Source organism: Danio rerio, chromosome 9, assembly GCF_049306965.1.
Source record: "Danio rerio strain Tuebingen ecotype United States chromosome 9, GRCz12tu, whole genome shotgun sequence".
Taxonomy (NCBI): domain Eukaryota; kingdom Metazoa; phylum Chordata; class Actinopteri; order Cypriniformes; family Danionidae; genus Danio; species Danio rerio.
Genome location: NC_133184.1, coordinates 33,635,165 through 33,655,892, shown reverse-complemented (window position 1 = coordinate 33,655,892; position 20,728 = coordinate 33,635,165). Strand labels below are relative to the sequence as shown.

General features: G+C 35.0%; 1 protein-coding gene across 6 annotated transcripts in view; it reads left to right on the top strand.

The window, feature by feature from the left end:
• The window catches only part of fgf14 (fibroblast growth factor 14), a 216,248-nt gene that overhangs the window by 75,325 nt on the left and 120,195 nt on the right, over positions 1-20,728 (top strand). For 2 of the 6 annotated variants that reach the window (XM_073911835.1, XM_073911836.1), the window contains exon 2: positions 20,664-20,704. The exons of 2 other annotated variants lie outside the window; for them this stretch is intronic. The gene's annotated coding sequence lies outside the window, so the exon portion shown is untranslated. Of the gene's footprint in view, positions 1-20,166; positions 20,271-20,437; positions 20,548-20,663; positions 20,705-20,728 lie in introns of those variants that run through there. 2 more of the 6 variants (XM_073911834.1, XM_073911833.1) reach the window with 2 other exon arrangements.

Below are 20,728 nucleotides of genomic sequence, written 5' to 3'. Positions count from 1 at the left end.
GGCATGGGCTATTCTTGATAAGGTAGTTGTTAGTGGTGTAACAGATCACAATTCTTAAGGTTCAGATCACATTGTTTTTTAGTCACGGATCAGACCATTTTTTGGATCAGCCGAAAAGGGGAGGAGACAAATGTAATTTGCTCTGCATTTATTACAAAAGCAGTACTGAAAGACACTTTTGGTTTTAACAAACAGAACTTAGAACCTGTAATTTTATTAAAAATAAAATGATTGAATAAAAATAAATAGTAAAATATTCAGTAATGTGAAAAATTCACTGTTACTCCTACTGTTGCTGATGACGCTAAATATAGAAATTTAACATTATAAATTGTGCAACCCATATTTATTTTTGGTCTCATTTTTAATAATTGATTCAGTTATTTACTCATAAAACTTCATGTTTCATTGCTAGATGGATAATTTTTGAAGAATTTTTCAGTGGCATACTTTTTAAGGCTGGTTGTCGCCACCTATTGGTTAAATTATGCAATTGCTGCCTAAAACTTTCATTTTTGAGCATTGTTAAATACATATGGCGGAGATTTTTAATCTTTGCCATAAACATTCGTGGTTTTTTCTAAACTATAAACTATGATCCCAGCACTTCGGTGTTATTTGACTGTATGTAGCTTCACAACTAACTCAAAAGACTAAAGACTCAAAAGACTTGAGATCCTGATGTTTTAATGATTAATTGCTGCTACTTGCCTTTTTGTTTTTGTTTTTTCGCCACATTTAAAGGAAGTATGTATTTTTTCCTTTAACCATCTCTCTAAATTACCCATGAATACATTTAGTCATGCCGTCAGACACGCATTACACATAGATATCTAATGTCTTATCATTTATGTTGCGTGGGTGTTGAGATCCCAATCTTTTAATGATTAATTGCGCAGCTTAAATTGAATGCATTGATGCAGGCTAAACAAGTAATGACATAAAACACTAATAATGAAACCCGTCACATCCAAAATAACCTACCACAACTCCTACCATCATCATTATATTTTATTATATTTAATCCTTATATAAACGCGAAATGCGATCTATTTGTGATCGTTACAAATTGAGCATTATTCTACAAGTGAAAAAAAGTGTATTACGTGCCACGTGTGTTCCGAAGCGTGGGTTGTGAGCCGTACAAAGCACAGATCAACCATGATCTGTTACACCCCAAGTAGTTGTCATTGTAAAATACATCTGTGAGTTATATACACTATACAGCTAAATGTATTTACATTTGCATCATTTCTAAACACTAGAGGTACAAATTGAATTAGAGAAGAACCATATTCAAACTAATTTCAGTGGATCATCATCTTTCCAGTCCTAAATTACTTGTTGAGCAGACGTTGTGTTGTAGCCTCTCAAACAAACAGATAAATGTGGCTCAATGTTTATTATTGTGTCTGTACAATAACTTAGAATAGAAAGAGCAGATAGTCAGAGCTGTGCAAGTAAACCTCAGGAGACATTCTAGAATCTGTGGCCTTTAGCATCTTTGTTAGCATGGAAGTTCAGATTTCACTCAGAGATAGGCGAGTAGATGCCGAATGTTGAATTGGTGCCATAACTCAGTCAGGTAGAATGGGTGTAAAGGAGAATGGCTAGTTGAACCTTGAAGCCTCATGAGGCACGTGTTAGGGGCTGCAGACCTTTATTGTCCTTGTTAGCTTGCTGTTTCTAATCCCTTTTGAAGCTGTGCATGTAAAAAGTAAGTTCATCTTGGTGCTGTTACCCGGATGGGAATCATTGTAATGGAGAATGGCTGGTAGATGCTATGTAAGTAAACCTCACTTCCCTATCAGGCTAGAGCTTGTAGTTTGCTTGATAGCATGCTGTTTCTAATCTCTTATAGAGTTTTACAAGTAGAACAAAAAGTGGTGTCGTGACCCGGATGAGAGTGTAAAGGAGAACTGTGCAAGTAAACCTCACTTCCCTTGCATGAAGTGGTGCGCTAGTTGTGGACTTGTGTGTTCTTTTTAGTGCAACTGCCTGGGGTGCTGAAAACACTGGTGTGAACCCCACTCAGCTTCACCAATGAACAATTTTCAACTTTTTTTTTCACAAATCTTTACTGATGGTTATTTATGCACTGTACATGTTTGTTATTGTATTTTATGTATCACTGTGTGGTGTATTGCAGGATTGTACACCATTCAAAAGTCAAACTTGAATGTAGCTGTTATTTGTTACTAGAAATGTTTCATACAGTCAGAGAATGTGCCTGCAGTTACAGTAAACATTCCTTCATAAGAATGGCCCAATGACATCAAATGCAGTACTGCTGAGCCAGACGCATAGATGTGACTCAATGAAATGCCTATAGGCCTGGTTATCTTAGCAACAAATCTTAATAATGAATGTTGTCTGACGTCTCCACATGCAGTAGGGACATAAAAAAAGTACATCAATTGTGCATCTGTGCACTCGTATGCTCCTGTGTATTGTGGAATTATGACACATGTGCCACATAATGACTGCTTTTTTTTTGTTGCCAATTGTGATATGCTTCATCTTGTGTTGATTCTGGAAAAAGATTCTAATTAAACAGAAGCCTAACCCAATATAACCCCTATCCTTACATTTAAATGCTGTTAAATCAAGGGAAAATGACTTGATAATGGACCAGCCCTAACAAAAATATGGTTTGAAGAGCAAGAATGTTGATGGAAAAAATGGCCTACTTGGCAAAATCAAGAGCCGAGTTCCGATTCACACTGTTGACTGCTCCCTACACACTCAGCGGGGGATATATCTGTACAAGTGTGCCTCAAAAATTGTTCATTTGGAATAGCATGCAAAAACATCCAACAGACAGAGTTGCGCAGACTGTTTTTTTAGTGTGACAATATTAGTTGCTTGTGTAAATTATGTTATGTTGTGTTATATTATCAGATTGATATTCATTTATATATATTTAATTGTGAATATTTATCCCTATTGTGAATTAAATATTGTATTTTAGATAGCCTGCAGCTAGCTCTCTGCAACTCTCAAGCAGAGCTGTGCCCGGTCAGTACCAGAATGGGAGACCACATGGGAAAGCCAGGTTGCTAAGTGGTGTTAGTGGGGCCAGCAGGGGCACTCAACCTGCTGTCTGTGTGGGTCCTGACACTCCAGTATATTAATGGAGACTCTATACTGCTCAGTGAGTGTCGTCTTTTGAATGAGACGTAAACTGAGTCCTGAATCTATGTGGTCGTTAAAAATCACAGGATGTCCTTGGAAAAAAGAGTGGGGGTTTAACCGCGGCATCCTGGCCAAATTTGCCTACTGTTGCCCACTCTATCCATCATTGCCTCCTATCTATAATTGGCTTCATCACTCTGTTTCCTCTCCATCAATCAGCTGGTGTGTTGTGTGCGGTCTGATGCAATATGGCTGCCATTGCGCCATCCAGGTGGATGCTGCACACTGGTGGTGGATGAAGAAAATCCCCCAAAAATGTATAAAGCGCTTTGAGTGTCCAGAAAAGTGCTATATTAATAAGGAATTATATAATAAGGAATTGTTGTTATTATTATTATTATTTTGTGAAGAATGCTGGTTGCTGGCAGCCGTCAACCTCCATAGTAGAAAAATACCATCAGTGGGTCCCAGTAACCAGCATTTTTCAGAATATCTTCTTTTGTGTTTTTTGGATATCAGGTAGAATTTACATTTTTTTTGGCGAACGATCACTTTAAGTGTCTTTCTTAAAGCGAACACTTGCAGCTGCAGAAATATACTGAATAACCAAATTATATATTCCATGTAATTAATAAATTGATGTACAGTAACAAACAAACAACTTGTTTTTATACAAATTAAGAGCACGTTGATCTGATGACGGTTGAGTTTGCAGCTTGATATTATTGGGAGATCGCTTACAGGAACAGTAAACAGCTTGCCAGAGTACGGCTGAAGCTCACATACAAGTTCATTTTACAGTCTATGGCAAAAACACCATTGAGCCTCGCTAGATCCTCCTGTATGGGTACGCGTCTATTATAAAAAAAAAACTCACAGGACATTAATTTGGACAACTGTGCAGATATATTAAATAGTTCACACAAAAATACGCTGAGAGACCTTTACTTTCACATCACGCATTGTGAGTGAACAGACTTACGTTTAGTTGCAGACAAGATCATGAGACTTTTTATGCGCCAGGTTTAAAGTAATCAATCAGCGAACAGGAGAAAAGTCCATTACTTCAATAATTTTAATATAGCAAATTAATATTTAAATCGAAAATTTATAGTTTAATATTAAGAGTTAATGTTAATCTTGCAGTCCACCTGCAGGATTGCTAAAACCCACCGGTTTAGAATCCCTGATGTAAATGATGCTACTGATGCAATAAGACCAATTTATATGTTTGATGATTAAAGTTGTAAAAGATTTGCTGGTTACTGCCCCTTTTCTCCCTGAATTAGCATGGATTTGAACTTTTACAGTATCTGTTACATTCATTTCTTGCTTAAACTCAAAACAAAGAAACCCCACTGACAACTAGCATTTCAGAAAAAGTTATTGCAGAATGCAGAAATATGAACATTTACAACAGTGTGAGGTATGTGCGTAGGCAATGCACCCATTGATGCAGTAGTTTAAATTGGGCTTAAATTAGTTTAAAGACTTAATGTTGACTTAAAGGTCCATTAGGAGATCTTGGAAAATGCCAACATTATCCTAATAGAACTGAAAGCCTACGTCCCACCCTGCAAATCGTAATGCATGAGCATGTATTAAACAGCATCACTACCTGGAAAGGAAAAGCATGTTCTGTCTGAACAGCCGCTAATATGTACTAATATGTATTTATCAGTTTAATGCAACTAATGACAGACCTCAGATCTGAGATGTTCTCTTCCCTCCCTCATTTAGGCACTAGTAAGAGTTCACAGCTAATACTACGGTACTGTTCAAATGCTATATAATTAGTTTCAGTGTTTTATCATTAGTCATTGAAACATTGCAGACCTCAACGTCCGTTGGTTGTTTGCATTTGCTGCATGTTTAGAAAGTAATCCTGTCAAATCTTAATCACACCGTACTTTGCCCATTCATTTTCAAGCCTGGCAATCATGTGAATGAGCCGCATTACTAAGCATCATACAGCTTTAAGAGGGCATAAAAACCGGAGGTAATTTGCTCTCAAATGTACCTGCAGAAGTGCACTTGGGAGTGCAGGAAGTTCAGGAAAGCATGTGACTGCTGCTCTGTAAATGAGGGGATGTTCATCGTTTAATGGAAGCTGTGTATGATCTTTGTGCAACCTTTTATACATCGTACTTCTCTCCAACAGCATATTACACCCGAATGCGCGACAGTGACTCTGTGTGAAGTGCATACTATTTTGCGAATGAGTGAATCACTCAGCAGACACTCATGCTTCAGATCATTTCACTGCTTTCCATAGGATCATTTGTACTCCGCCACACTGCAAATAAATGCAAATGCCACACTGCCAAGCTGGATTTTTAGCACTGGCTTGTGCTAGACTGGTGGTTTGTACTGACAGATGGACACTGATTTTGCATTTTGCTAAACAAGAAAAAAAAGCCACTAATTAATTACTAATTCAATTAATCTTTATCTGTATAGCGCTTTTACAATGTATGTAGATTGTGTCAAAGCAGAAACAGTGTAGTTCAGTTTTCAGAGTTTAAGTTCAGTTCAGTTTAGCTCAGATCAGTATGGTTTAATAATCACTACGAAGAGTCTAAATACTGAAGAGTATTCCATCGATGTGCAGCTTTGCAGAACTTGAACCATGCAAGCTAGTGGTGACAGCGGCGAGGAAAAACTTCACCAATTGGCGAAAGTGAAGAATGAAAAAAATTTGAGAGAAACAAGGTTCAGTTGGGCATGACCATTTCTCCACTGGCCAAACGTCTTGTGCAGAGCTGCAGTCTAGGTGCCAACATTACTTTACTAAATAAAGTAATGTCACAATCATTGTACAGACATGTACATATTTGACCATAAGTTGTTTATACAGTGTGTTTATGATATTTTTTCTCTAGAAAAAAACTTGCATAAACTGTTTCATATACTTTGTAAACAGCATTTTTTATGTTATTTGTTTGCGTCTTGGACACGTTTTGTAGGCCCTGTATGGACCCTTTTCACAAGCCTGTTATGACGCATTTAATGGTCATCAGCATCTTAAACACTTAAAGTTTTTAATATTTTCATATTTTTGTAAACGTATAAACATTTTTATGCATTTATGTATGTAGTATAAATCTTTGCTTCAAATTACAAAAAAATAAATAAATCAATTACCGCTTGTGCGAGGGGTTTCTAATGCAGCGTCTATGGGACCAAACAGCAATTTTTATATTATCCTTTCCTCTGGCTGCCATCATCAGTCTCACACATTTTTTTTCTTTAGTCTGAAAATGTCTATAACATTAGAGTTTTTCTTTTATTATTTGAGCAAATAAGTTAATAAAAAAATATTTGTTGTATTCTCCCATTTACTTCGCTCCAAGTTTTCTCAACTGTGATGGCTTCCGCTACTGAAAAACCTGGAAGTGTGAAAAGGATCCATTAGGGATGTTCAGATCCAATCACGTGATCACTCAATCGGACTCGGATGTTACCTCCCGATCAGGACTCGAATATATATGTATATATGTATACACACAAAAACAGCAATACTTGTGGCATCACTTTGTTGCAGAGACGCTATTGGTTAAATGGCGGCAAAGCAGGACACGGAAGCAGCTTGAAGCAGAAAGCGCGAGTATGGCTGAGGTCTGGAAGTATTATAAAGTTGATAGTGACAACATTTCTATAGCAAACTGTGAGATATGTAAAATTGGAATTGCCTGCTGCGTATTTTAAGTTGAGTTGCTATTTGTTTTTATATTATACTTACTGTTGCGCTAAAGTCCAAAAGTGAAGAGTTTGTTGTTTATTACTTGACTGTTTAAGCTACCTCACAGAAGTGCTCTGTTTGTTAACAGTTGTTGAATGTTAAAATAAGGTGAATTAAATAAAATATAAGAAACATCTGGAAATTGTTTCGTATCAGATCTTGTTTCGGTATCGGTAGACTCAAAATCAAATGACTCAGAGTATGACTTGAGGGCAAAAAAACCTGATTGGGACATCCCTACCCTGTATCCAACAGACAAATATACTGTAGCAGATGACCGGAACATTTCAAGTAATATAAAATGCATTTCATCTACTTGTTTATCCAAAACTAATGACGTTACTTAATTTCTGGAAGTTGTGTGAAAGCCAATCAGATGAGATCTTGCATGGTTGTGTGAGGAGTGTGTGCATCAGATGGTCAGTGAGTGGATTGTGGGCGTCTGAGGCTCGGGCTACTGTAGGCCACAGCTGGTGCTGCTCCACTGTTCGTATCGCTTGCCAAATCACCTTAGCTCTTTTAGACCCATGTTAAACATTTGCTGGTTAAGTTAGTGGCTGTGCGGCGTTTGATGAGACAGCTCATCTGATTTCCAGGACCCATCGATCCCAAGCAGTAATCAGTGGTGGAGCCAGTCCAGTGCAGTCAGCATGACCCCCTGCACCCCCACAGCTCTGCTCAGGCCAGACTGCAGCACAGAGCACTGCACACTGAACACAGACACTAAAACTGGACAGCGCTGAGCTTAAGCTTGACTAGCAGAATTTATGGATTGTCAATACAGATTAGTGATGGAATTGAAAAGAAAAACCATATCTATCCATCCATCCATCCATGTAACTATTTATCCATCCATTCCACAATCCATGTATCCATCCATTCATCCATCCATCCATTAATCCATCCATCCGTCCATCCTCCTTCATTCATGCATCCTTACATCCATCCTTAGATCCATCCTCATATTCATCCATGGATTTATACATCCTTATATCCATCTGTGTATCCTTACATCTATCTTTTTATCCATCCATCCATACTTATATTGATTAGAGCTGAACAAAATATCATTTCAGCATTGACATTGCAATGTCTATCTGCAATAGTCACATCAAAGGATTAGATTATTTATCAAAGATTAAAAGATAAAGATATTATTAAATATTCTTTTTGATTATTATTTTTACAATGATATTTTACATTTTATTGTAAAATTTCTGTTCTTGAATACTTTTAGACTCCCTCAAAAACATAAAGAACTGTTTATTTATTTATTTTTGCTCGCTATTTATTACAATTTATGCAGATGCACTGCATAAAAAAAGTCTTGATTATCCCAGTCAATCTACATTGATGAAATCTTTCCAAATTGAGCGAATTATATTTATACTGCAATATATGTAACAGCAAAACTAAATATCTCAATGTCAGATTTTTCCAATATTGTGCAGCCGTAATATCCATCCATCCATCCATCCATCCATCCATCCATCCATCCATCCATCCATCCATCCATCCATCCATTCTTCCTTCCATCCATCCTTCCTTCCATCCATCCATCCATCCATTCTTCCTTCCATCCATCCTTCCTTCCATCCATCCATCCATCCATCCATCCATCCATCCATCCATCCATCCATCCATCCATCCATCCATCCATCCATCCATCCATCCATCCATCCATCCATCCATCCATCCATCCATCCATCCATCCATCCATCCATCCTTACTTGGTAGTATTCAATAGAATCATCTGTAAATAAAATTTCTGCTGCTTCTGCACTGGTTACTGTCTATTGTAAAGATTGTAAAACTTGGCCTATAGTCCCTTTGGCTCTAATAATGAGTCTATAAATCTTGTCATTTGCCGGCGACAGAATGTACGTCGAGTAATTCTGTGACTTCACTGTGTAACGTCAGGAGACAGGGCCTAGTTCTATGGACCCTCCTCTAAATAGCTGCATTGTATGGAGCTATGTGGGCTGATTGTGCAGGCATTATCCTTTTGTTCTGCCCTAGTATGAAGCGGCTTATTTTCCAATGTGTTTCAAGTATTTAACCCAATTTTTTACTTCAGTATTCAGCACCCAGCGAGAAGGGCATAATGTAGATGAATGTTAGGAGAACTGTGCATCTCTGTGGGCATTTGTACTTGTTGGAGCTGTCCATGGTGCTGAAATTAAAAAGACGATGATAAAATAGGCTTTCTCAGTCCGATCTTGTTATATAAAATGTGTTTCTTGCACAGATACATTGTGTTTTTTATATTTAGATTAATGATTATATTTTTCAAATAAAGTCTTAATGGAATACGTTTACTTTTATAAAAATTTTAAATAAATGTTGGCGCCATCAGCCTAGTGGTTAAGTGCGCCGACATATAGCACCATAGTGCTCACGGCAACATTGTTTAATTCCCAGCTCGAGGTCCTTTGCTGACCCTTCACCTCTCTCTACTCCAAACTATAAATTCCTTTCAATTATCGGCACTATCCATTAAAATATTAAAAACCACTTAAAAATAGTTATAAAAAATAATAATTATAAATAAATCACATCAGTTTGATACTTCCGCTCAAAGGTTTGTGATCAGCAAGATTTAATTTTTTTTATGCTTTTAAAAGAAGACTATTCTGTAGTGCTCACCAAGGCTGCATTCATTTGTTTAAAAATACTGTAAAAACTGTACAATCTAAGAAATTTATATTACTATTTAAAATAAATGTTGTCTTATTGAATGTAGTTCACATTTTTATTTATTTTTGTCATGTACAGTTGAATTTTCAGCATCATTACTCAAGTCTTCAGTGTCACAAATATATCTTGATAGAGATATATTTGTTTTTGTATCCAGCCTGCCCTAGGTTCTCTCCATCTGTCAACAAACTTAATAGATGAATACTTATAGGGACAGTTTTCCCAAAAATTAAAATTCTGTCATCATTCACTCACCATTCACTTAAAAACAATAAAAAACCTAACAAAAACCAACCCACATTAAAAAAAACCTATTGTGTTTAAACACAAATGAAGATCTTTTGAAAAATGCTGGTAACTGGCACCCATTAGCCCCTTTTAAACATGCAGACTTTTCCGGAATGTTACCGGCAATCTTCTGGAAAGGCATCATGCGTGAACAGGCCCTTTTTGAAAATACCGGTAAATTAATTCCATCAATTTTCCGAAAAGAGAAGTTGTAACATTACCGGTAATTTCCTGGAATGTTGCTCTCTGTGAATGCAGACATGAGACGTCCACTCCAGCCAATCAAAACATTTAGACGCATTCACATCATTGCTGTTATGAAAATATTTTGTCTCCTGGAATTATAAGGTTCTATCTGCATTCTAAATGATTTAGAGATATTGAGCTTCAATGTTTTTACATTTCATATAGCATACAATTTGTGTGTAATAGTTCTCTTTCATACATTAACATGACAGAGACCCTAAATGTACTTTAAATGTAAATGATCAAAATTAAATTAAATTAAAATTGCAAATTGGGTATAAATAAACCAAATAAATTGCAGATAGAACCTAATAATTCTAAAGTCATTTTACATTTGGAATAAGGTTCTATCTGTCAGATCATTGACTGAAGCTTTACTTTTCAAAAAATCCAATAACAAAAAATATTAAATTTAAATAAATTTAAATATACATTGGTTTTGTAAAAATGTTAATGTTGAGAAAGTAAAATTCTGGTTTTCTATAACATTTATTAAATATTTTAGGATGAATATTAAGCATAAAGGCTGTGCTTAATATTTTGTCCAATGCAGATGTTAATTTTATGTAATTAATATGGTAATATGTATTGAACTATATGCTTTATATAATTTATTGAATTATATTTATTGAATTATATTTATTCAATTATATGCTTTTTATAATTTATTTAATTATATTTATTAAATTATATGCCATGTGAATAAAATAAGGCTTAAATGAAAGTCTTAAAATGTAAACAACTTATAAAAAAACATCCCATAATGTAAATAAGCTGTCAATTAATAATAATATGTGAATAACTCAATTTTGACAAAAATGTCAGATAGAACCTTATAATTCTAAGGTGACAATATGCCTTTGAATCCTTCTCCAGAGATATTTAGCTGCTGCCTGTTAGTCAGATAACATTTTTATGTTCTTTCTTATTATCAATTATAAAAAAAAAATGAACTATAAAATGCTTGTGTGAGATGCTGTGAGTTTACCTGCACACTCTGCGTTCAGTTGCGTGGCACACGTCCACATGAAGGAGCCGTCCTGTGAGTCAGATTTGAGTTACCGGTAGATTTTCGGTTTCAGATCACTGCAGCACACACTCAAATGTACATCATGTTTGAGCTCATTTCTGGTTAGTGATGTCAGAATTTACCGGTGTTTTAGAATGGATGTGTGAATGGTCTTTTCCAGAAATATTCTGGATTGCCTTGTCTGTGTGAACAGCACTTTAAAAAAATTTACCAGTGAAGTCATTCTGGTAATTTTCCGGATATTTACCCATATCACTGTATGCAAAGAGCTATTGACTTCCATGTTATTTTTTTCCCCATCAGCATTCTTCAAAATGTCTTATTTTGTGTTCATCAGAAGAAATTCTTAAGAGCACATAAGGGAGAATAAATGATGAGGTCATTTTGGGTGAACTGACCCTTTAATAATGATTAATTGATTTATTCATTTTCCTTCGGCTTGAACCGCACCCTTTAATAAAAATATTCAAATTCTTCAGGGTTCGGTTAAGTCGAACTGTTAAAATCCCAGCACTGCAGATATCTAGCCAAAATAGAGAGTTGCCCCACTGCTCTGTCCATAGTAGTCTGACCAGCTTGGCAGTGCCCTGTCCCAGCATCCCAGACCACTGCTAATCCCCATGAGTCCTGCAATACTCCTGAGGTCAGGCCCTTCCGGCTACTACTTTCAGCTTTCTCAGTCTGTCTCAGTGGCTTCTGCCTGTCATCAGCTCTCTGAAGCCCAGAGCTGCTGTATGCGTGGGGGAAGGGACTGAAGGGACACTGAGATATGAGAGTAGGTGGTATGACCAAAATCTCATATCACGCTATTTCTATTAGTCATTTTGCATCAATTTTATGGTATGGTATGTAACATATATATTTATAACAAATCAAACCATTTTTTTGGTCACTTGGCTATTTAAACCTATAAATGTGAGTCATCTGTCTCTCTGCTAATGTTATCCTGCAGAAATGCACCATCTTCAGTAGTCTGATTGACCCCAAGATATGTTAAAAGCCCAGTCCATGGGCCATTACACTCTAAAATCATCATGGTTTCAGTTAGCAGTACGGTTTATTGATTGATTGATTTGCATATTGGTTTAAGATATTGATAAAAAAAATTTAAGCCTTCAATCCCATGCATATCATATGTATTGTCATATTAAACCATGTTGGCAAATACAGTAGCTAGTAGGTACGGTTAAGTTGTAGCTTTACCACCAGATTTTAAATGTAAAAGTTTTAGTAAGTTTAATAGTTTGTCAAACCAATGTAATGGTAGTGTAATGCAGCTTTAAATAAAAACAAACAAACAAACAAACATTTAAATACATTTTAAATCTTTAAAAATGGGTAAAAATATCTCTTAATTAGCAGTTACGTGTATTTTGCAATTTAAGGTTGTTTTTCCTAAAATAACTCTAAATATATTATGAATTCTGTAAAATAGCTGAATTTTTTTTATTTCTTTTACCATGAGATACTGTACACTACTAAATACTAAAGCTATTTAGTTAAACTTTCATTCATCAATTGTTGTCATACAAGAGATAAAGGTCCCATAATGCAATTTAAAATTATTTAAAAAGTACTTTTTTGCAGTGTATTGTAGGTTCTACCCATTTCTAGCTAGTTTTTATTTTAGTTTTTATTTTAAATATTCTATTTACTATATAAATGTAATCACTTTTTAAATAAAAAAGGCAAATATATTACTGTAGTTGTAGCTTGACCACCAGACTATCTATTTAAAGGTTTTAGTAAATTGAATAATTTGTCAAAACAATGTTATACTAATAGTAATAGTAGTGTAATGCAGCTTTAAATAAAACAATCATTTAAATGCATTTTAAATCTTTAAAAATTAGTACAAATATTTCTTAATAAACAGTTACTTGTATTTTGCAGATAATGGTGATTTTCCTGAAGTAACTGTCTAAATATCTAATATATTCTGTAAAATAACTCAAATTTATACAATTTTTTTTTTTTTACCATTTACTGTAAATGTCCTCAGGCAATATATATCATTTAAACTACTAAATACTAAAGCCATCTTGGTAAACTTTCCTACATCAATCGTTGTCATGCAAGAGATAAAGGTCCTATAATGCAATTTGAAATCTTTAAAAAAAAGTTCTAAACATCTTGTTTCGACCTCTGTTTCCTGAAGAACTTTTTGACTCAGAGCTCCAACCTCTGTTTACAACTCTTACATTTCTGGCTAAGAAATGTATATTACTAAAATAGTCTACTTCTCAAATTCCAACTATGTGGATTTCTGCTGTAAGTCTTTCTTATTTTGGAAAAAATTAACCTACAGACAAATTCAGGAGACTTTAGGAACCTTAGGAAATGTTTCTTTTAAAGAGAGTTCTGGCTTCTTTTGTTTTGTTTAGATTTTTTTATTTATATATTTATTATAATTATTATAATATATATTTTTTAAACATACATTTGTACATTTTTATTTAATTGCCAGTGCTTGGATGATTTTTTTGTCTGATTGTCTTTGTTGTTTGTACTATTTAAAAATCCTTAACAAAAAAGAACTGAACACCTACTGTATGAAACACAGAGGAAATCAACAGTGTTTGGATATTTTTGCAGTGTTCTGTAGGTTTTACCCATTTATAAGCTAGTTTTCAATCATTTAAATCATACTGTGTATTATATAAATGTAGTGTAATCACTTTTTCATTTAAAAAATGTAGTATTCATTTGTAGAATCATCATTTTAACTTTTTGAAACAGGTCAAAATACATTAAATTGTCCTTTTTCCCTTTTATTTTAACATTACATACACACATTTTTAAAATATGCTTTCTGTTTCTTGAACTTAATCATTATGTACAAGGGACGCAGCCATTTGAATCTTTTTGGCTGGAGACTTCCAGTCTCATTCACTTCCATTCATTTTTAGACATTAAAAACAGCATGTTATGCTGCTTGATGCTGCAAACTGATATTCCCTTATTGTGTTATTCTATTTTGTCTGTATCACAAACACACTTGTTTGTAGAGTGAGCAGTTTGACCATTTTCTGCCGTTTATTATTTCTAGTCATTTCTCCCAACGGAAACTGTGTCGGAAGTTCTAAGACCATCGCAAAAATGAGCACACTTTCGCATTGAAGAATAGGGTTAATACTGTCTATTATATTTGTTGTATATTTGTTGATGTTTAGTTGAGAGAGAATATGCATTTGGCATATTTTATAATAACCTCAGTTAACACATCACAATTTAGCTTCACATTTCTCCATTTCATTACACCGAAAAGAACTCATCTGTTTTCAAAACACCTTCATGCTTATGACAAATACATACAAGCCACTACTATCAATTTTAGTGAGCATATAAAACCAATGGAGGCCCTTATACAGTACATTTACCAGCAGCATCACTGCTTCATAAAAAAAAGCCAACTGTTGATCAGCCTGATGATCAAAGCCACTCACTTTAGCTGCTAAGACGTTGAGAGCTTTTCTTTACAAAGACCTGTCCTGAATGCCGGCGCCATGATCTGACAGGTGCACGCTGGGAATGATGCGATGCCTCAATGTGGGCTCCAGCAGGTCAGTGGTTTCTCCGCTACCCACAGCAACACTTATCCTTCAGCCCACATGCATTGCAGCTCAGTGTGCCACCCACTTCAGAGGCCGCGGGTGCAGGTGGAGGCTTGATGGTCCCATGAGAGTCTTCTAGGAGGTTAAACGAGGTGACATCTTTCTCTCTCTTTAACCGTAGTACTCTGCTTGTGAAACCCTGAGCTCAGCTTATGATTTAATGCCCTATTCACTCCCCACTCCTTACTCCCCTTAGAACTCTGCCCTGCTAGTGCACTAAATCAGCATCTGGCGCCACATATCAGCCAGACCATTTTTATTTTTTTTGGATTTTTTTTTACCTGCAGAACGAGTCCCTATGGCGTGTTTTGCAGGATAACCCGCTCACTAGCTGAGCTTTGCTGGAGTACGCATTACTAAGGACGTGAGGCCGCGGGTGCCATACATCAAGCGGGCGCAGATAAAAGAGGCAGGTCTCTTAATGCCAGCCTCCTGAGGGTTGCAGCATGCGGAGAGAGCTGTCGTTAAGCAGATGGGCCGAGACCTGGAAGTGAACACCGCTTCCTTCATCTCCTTACAGTATCTTTAAAGGCCCCTGGGGTTTAATAGAGCAGTTGTTGAATAATTGAGGAAGCTCAATAAAGCCTAAGTTAATTTATTGTTTTTTTTTTTTTCATCTATTTTTTTTTTTGTTCTGCAGCGGACGTCTCTTAACCTCCTGCCGCCCGTCCCATCTTTGGCTCGGATTGCGGAGATGTATTGATTTGTTCATGGATGCTGAGTTCTGTTATATTTCAATGTGAATTACGATGAATGAAGCGGCTTAGAGAAGAGCGCTTATGAATCATTCTTCCTTCTCTGAATTCAGTTCATCCACTGCAGCCCGTCCTGGGATTATCATGGCCTTAAATCATATGCTTTGTTCTGTTGTGCCTTTTTTCTTTTACCCCCACCACCACTCCAGAGAAAAGTCTGAGTCATTTGCGGTCACTGTTTGACTTGATAAATGAACGTCCCTGTCTAGGTGCCAGACGGTTACAGGTTAGGTCTTGGGATTGACCTTAACTGTCGCCACACATACAGCTCATTCTTGCAAATTATATTATAGTTCCGTGTGGTCACCAGCAGGCATGCACAGAATATAGGGATAGTTCACACACACACACACACACACACACACACACACACACACACACACACACACACACACACACACACACACACACACACACACACACACACACACACACACAAAATTGTATAGTTTAATTACCTTCTTGATGGTCCAAAACTTCAGATATTTTGAAGAATGTTGTTGTTAATACAATGAAAGTCTGTGGGTTCCAAACAGCAATATACAGTCAAGCTGAATAGTGATAATTGATATGTACACTCAAGCCTGCAATTATTCATAATTCATATTCATTTTTAGACAACAATTTAACTTTTTTAAGTTTGTATATACAGTTGAAGTCAGAATTGTTAGCCCCCGTTTATTTTTTTCACCAATTTCTGTTTAACGGATAGAAGATTTTTTCAATACATTTCTAAACTTATTAGTTTTAATAACTCATTTCTAATAACTGATTTATTTTATCGTTGCCATGATGATATTAAATATTATTTTCCTAGATATTTTTCAGGACAATTTTATACAGCATAAAGTGACATTTAAAGGCCTAACTAGGTTAATTAAGTTAACTAGGCAGGTTAGGGTAATAAGGCAAGTTATTGTATAAGGGTGGTTTGTTCTTGTAAAAAAATAGCTTAAAGGGTCTAATAATTTTGACCTTAAAATGATTTTAAAAAAGTAAAAACTGCTTTTATTCTTGCCTATTAAACAAATAAGACTTTCTCTAGAAGAAAAAATATTATCAGACATACTGTGAAATTTCCTTGCTCTGTTAAACAGCAATTGAGAAATATTTAAAAAAGAAACAAAAATCTTAGGGGGTTTAATAATTCTGACTTCAACTTGTTTTAAACTCATGTAAAGCTTTATATTCTTGTTACAAGTTGCAATTACTTACCATAGTAAATTGTGCTAATTTTATAACAAATATGATATACTTAATATATGATGCAGTTGCCCTCAATTAACCTCAAATCCTAAACCTAACACTATAGTAAGTTCATGTTTTTCACTAATATTTACTCGGTACTTAAATGTACACATAAACTTTAACAAAAACACTGTATAATAAAGTAATGCTGTTCTGGTGAGCGGATGCTTGTTTTAATATATTTTCTTGTACAGTGATGTATTTTTTACTGAATGAGAAGACTAATAAACCTACTATAAGAAAAACAGACTGTAAAATCAAATAATGTGCCAATGGCTAAATGAGTTGCTTATTGTGATTTTGAATAATTGACTTGAGTATTTCTAAATGGGTAATGTTGACCTATAAAGGTGAATTAAGGTACTGCATTAATAATTACATTTAAATTGAGTCATTTACTTGATCCTTTTAGCCAATTCGATTTACAAACGAAGAAAGCAACAGAAGCATAGCAATATGAAACAACATTGTTAATAAATGCTACAACAAGTCCCATTAAATCTAACACAGTACTTATGACAAGTAATTGTGTTTCTGTTTTTTTTTTAAAAAAGATAGTCAGTTGATTTATACTGTACTGAACTGGACTATTTTTATAAACTGATACATCTTAATTAATTTCTGTTATAATCAACCGTATGATGCCTAAATGGATAGTTCACCCAAAACTGAAAGTTCTGCCATCATTTACCTGATCCAAACCTCTTTGCCTTTCTTTCTTCTGTTGAACTCAAAATAAGTTACATATAATAAGCTGGAAACCTGTAACTACTGACTTCCATAGTTTTTGGTTTTCCTTCTATGGAAGTCAATGGTTTCCTATTTTTAGCTTACTTGGAAAATCTTGAGTGTTCAACAGAATAAAAAAACTGTTTGGAACCACTTAAGGGTGAACAAATAGTGAATAAATTTTAATTTTGGGGTGGACTACCCGTTTTACCTGAAAAATGTATTTAATATCTTTACTTGTTCATTAATAAGAAATAACTTGTGGCTTGAATCTCAATTTGAAAAGAGGGCAGTTAATGTGTTCTGCTCATTATGGAGTGACAATCAGATCCTGCACTATTCCCACATCTCAGCTAGACATCCGCTCAAACAGCATGACAGTGGCCTGACACAGTTTTTTGGATTATTCACATCCGGAAAGGGTGGACTGGTGCCAGGGTGTATGTATGAATGGTTGGTGTTCAACGGTAAATGAAGTTCTAGCTAGTTTTATTGATGTAAAAAATAATAATTCCTGAAACGAAACCAAATGCAGGTCATGATGAATATTGAGTTTAAGATATTACTTTATTTTATGATATGATACAGAAAGTTGCAAAGTGATATTTAAAGTACTGTGAATGTATTTTTACATTTAATGTGTGATGTAATTTGAACTGAAACATAAAGACAGGGCGAGGGATATATTAGCTCCTCCCTCATTATAAAAAGCATTTCAAGTGGTTGAGCTCAAGTGCATGTAGCAAAAACGTCTTGAAGGTGACAGGACATGTCTGATACTACAGAGCATTTGATTGGTCAGAAGATTTGATGTGAAACTGAAGTATGAGGTGAGGTCAAAAAACTATTGATCCATTTAGGTGGAAGTGACAAGGTGCAAGCTTTGGCTAGCTATATTTTAATCCGAGTTGTGTTACTGTTTGGGAACACACTAGTTTATACTATAGATTATCATACTGATGCTAACATCTAAAAAGCATTATTTTAAATTCACAGGGCCACACACTTTTCCTAAATAAAATTCCCCGATTGGTTTTTAATCCCTCAATGTTCTTAAATGCGGTTGGAAAACACTGCATCATCACTGTCACTTAATTGGATCCTGGATGTCCAAAGCAAATTTAAGCTACTATAGTTTCTAATGTCAATATTTGATCACACATATCAGAATAAAAAGCAGATGTAGAAATATTAAATGGCAGTGAAGTGAAGATTGTTGGTTAAATGGAGAGTCTTGCACAGTGTGTTTTTATGAAGCACAGTTCACATAAAAATCACATTGAATTTTCATTATTTCCAAGAATTTGTGACCCTTTTTCTAAAGAAAAAAAAATGCAGTTCGTGTCTTATATTTGTCATTTAACTTCTTGGAATATTTGTTACTTAACTCTATTTACCATTTACAAGAAAGAAACAGACCTTTTCCAATGACTGCTTTATGTATCTTAAATGAGACTCTATACCTTTCAAAATGACTTTGTTTCACAAATAATGTTTACCCTGACAGAAACAGAACTGCAAAAAAATTTGATTATCAAATAATTTTCCCCCAATACTCTCTTTGTCTGCTTTTGAATAATCAAATAAGCAGCTTCTAAACCTTAGTTATGGTGTATTTATGTAATTTTGTATGTACTGTACAGGGCTTGACATTAACCTTTTTTATCACCAGCCACTTTGGCTAGATTTCCAACATTCCTAGCCACTCGCCATTTTCACCAGCCACATTTTTGTTGTTGGGAAAATATATTTTATATGGATAAATTTGACTTTGACATGCTAAAATTACTTGATTTATATTTTGTGTTATGTCCACATGCATTTAACTTTGTTGTGTTGTGTTGTGTATATGACCTTACTCAATGTGCATGAACAAATGTGTTGTGTAGCATTGGAATTAGTTTTATTTTCATGATTTTTCAGGGCTCAAAGGTAAGGATTTACTAAGTTTATCTGTGACCACACCAAAATGAAATAATTATTTCTTAGCCACAAATTTTAAATAATGTGTCAAAACACGCTGAATATAGCTTAATACATGCTTTTTTATTCAACAAACAATTTAATTTTTTATTTTATTTTCTTTTCTTTTACGTTTTAAATAATTATTGCCATGTAAAACAATGCATAAAGTGTGTTCTGACTAAAGGTCCCAGATCACCAGTTAACTAAACAGGGAGTTAATCTCCTGTTAAAGCAATCGTATGGTAAAAAAAAAAAAAACAATTAAACCATATTAACAAAAATAACTTTAATCAAAGAAAGCTGGTGGAAAATCATACCGTATGTGATATAATAAAAGGATCACATTAACATTAGGCCTGTTAATAATCTGTTCAAAGAATGGTGCTAGAAAAGTTAAAGCATTAACCGCTGCTGCTTACAAAAAAAAAAAAAAAAAATATATATATATATATATATATATATATATATATATATATATATATATATATATATTTATATTTATTTATTTATTTTTATCTAGAGCTCTTGAAAGTAGTCCTGTCTATTTTAAAGAGAACCGATCGCCCCAGTTGAGTTTCCAGGCACGGTTGCTTTGCGGAAGGAAATGGGAGCGCGCATGCTTCATAAACAGTCGGTCGCATTTTTAAATATTTTGACTGGCTTAAAGTTAAATCAAAATAAAGATTTTCTATTGAAAAACATTTTTTTTTTTTCAAGTGCTTCGTCAATTGGTTTGTTTGGACTACCACACTCTTCTTCTCCACACTCTTCTTCTTGTGCAGGCCCAGATTGGTTAATCTGGAGGACCGGTAGAATTCCCGGTAGGCTGGTCTATTTTTTTGGCCACGAGGGCGGGTGTCCCTAGCTGCCTGCACAGACAGGAGTCGCACTTTTTTATTTAGTTATTTTATTCATTGTTTTACCATAGCCTCACTCTTTTTATTCATTATTTTATCAAACTGCACTTTTAAAATGTATTTTCTCGCAGCCTCATGAGCAGCCTGCAGTTAATGATGACTCCCCAGACAGCGGCACCTTGCTCAACAGCAAAATCAGTTGTTTAAGAGATTTGTGAGTGGCGAGAGATAAAAAAAATGGGTAATATAAAGCGTAAAGGTGCCTCTGTAAAGACCAGATTTTAAACAAAAAAGAAATCTCTGGAAAACGATGTGGCCAAATGTACTAAGCTGAGTACATTTTTTTGTTACAACCAGCGGCAGCAAGAGTAAAACACATGAAGAAGATGAAGCAGCCGGTAAGTTAACGTTAAGCTATATAG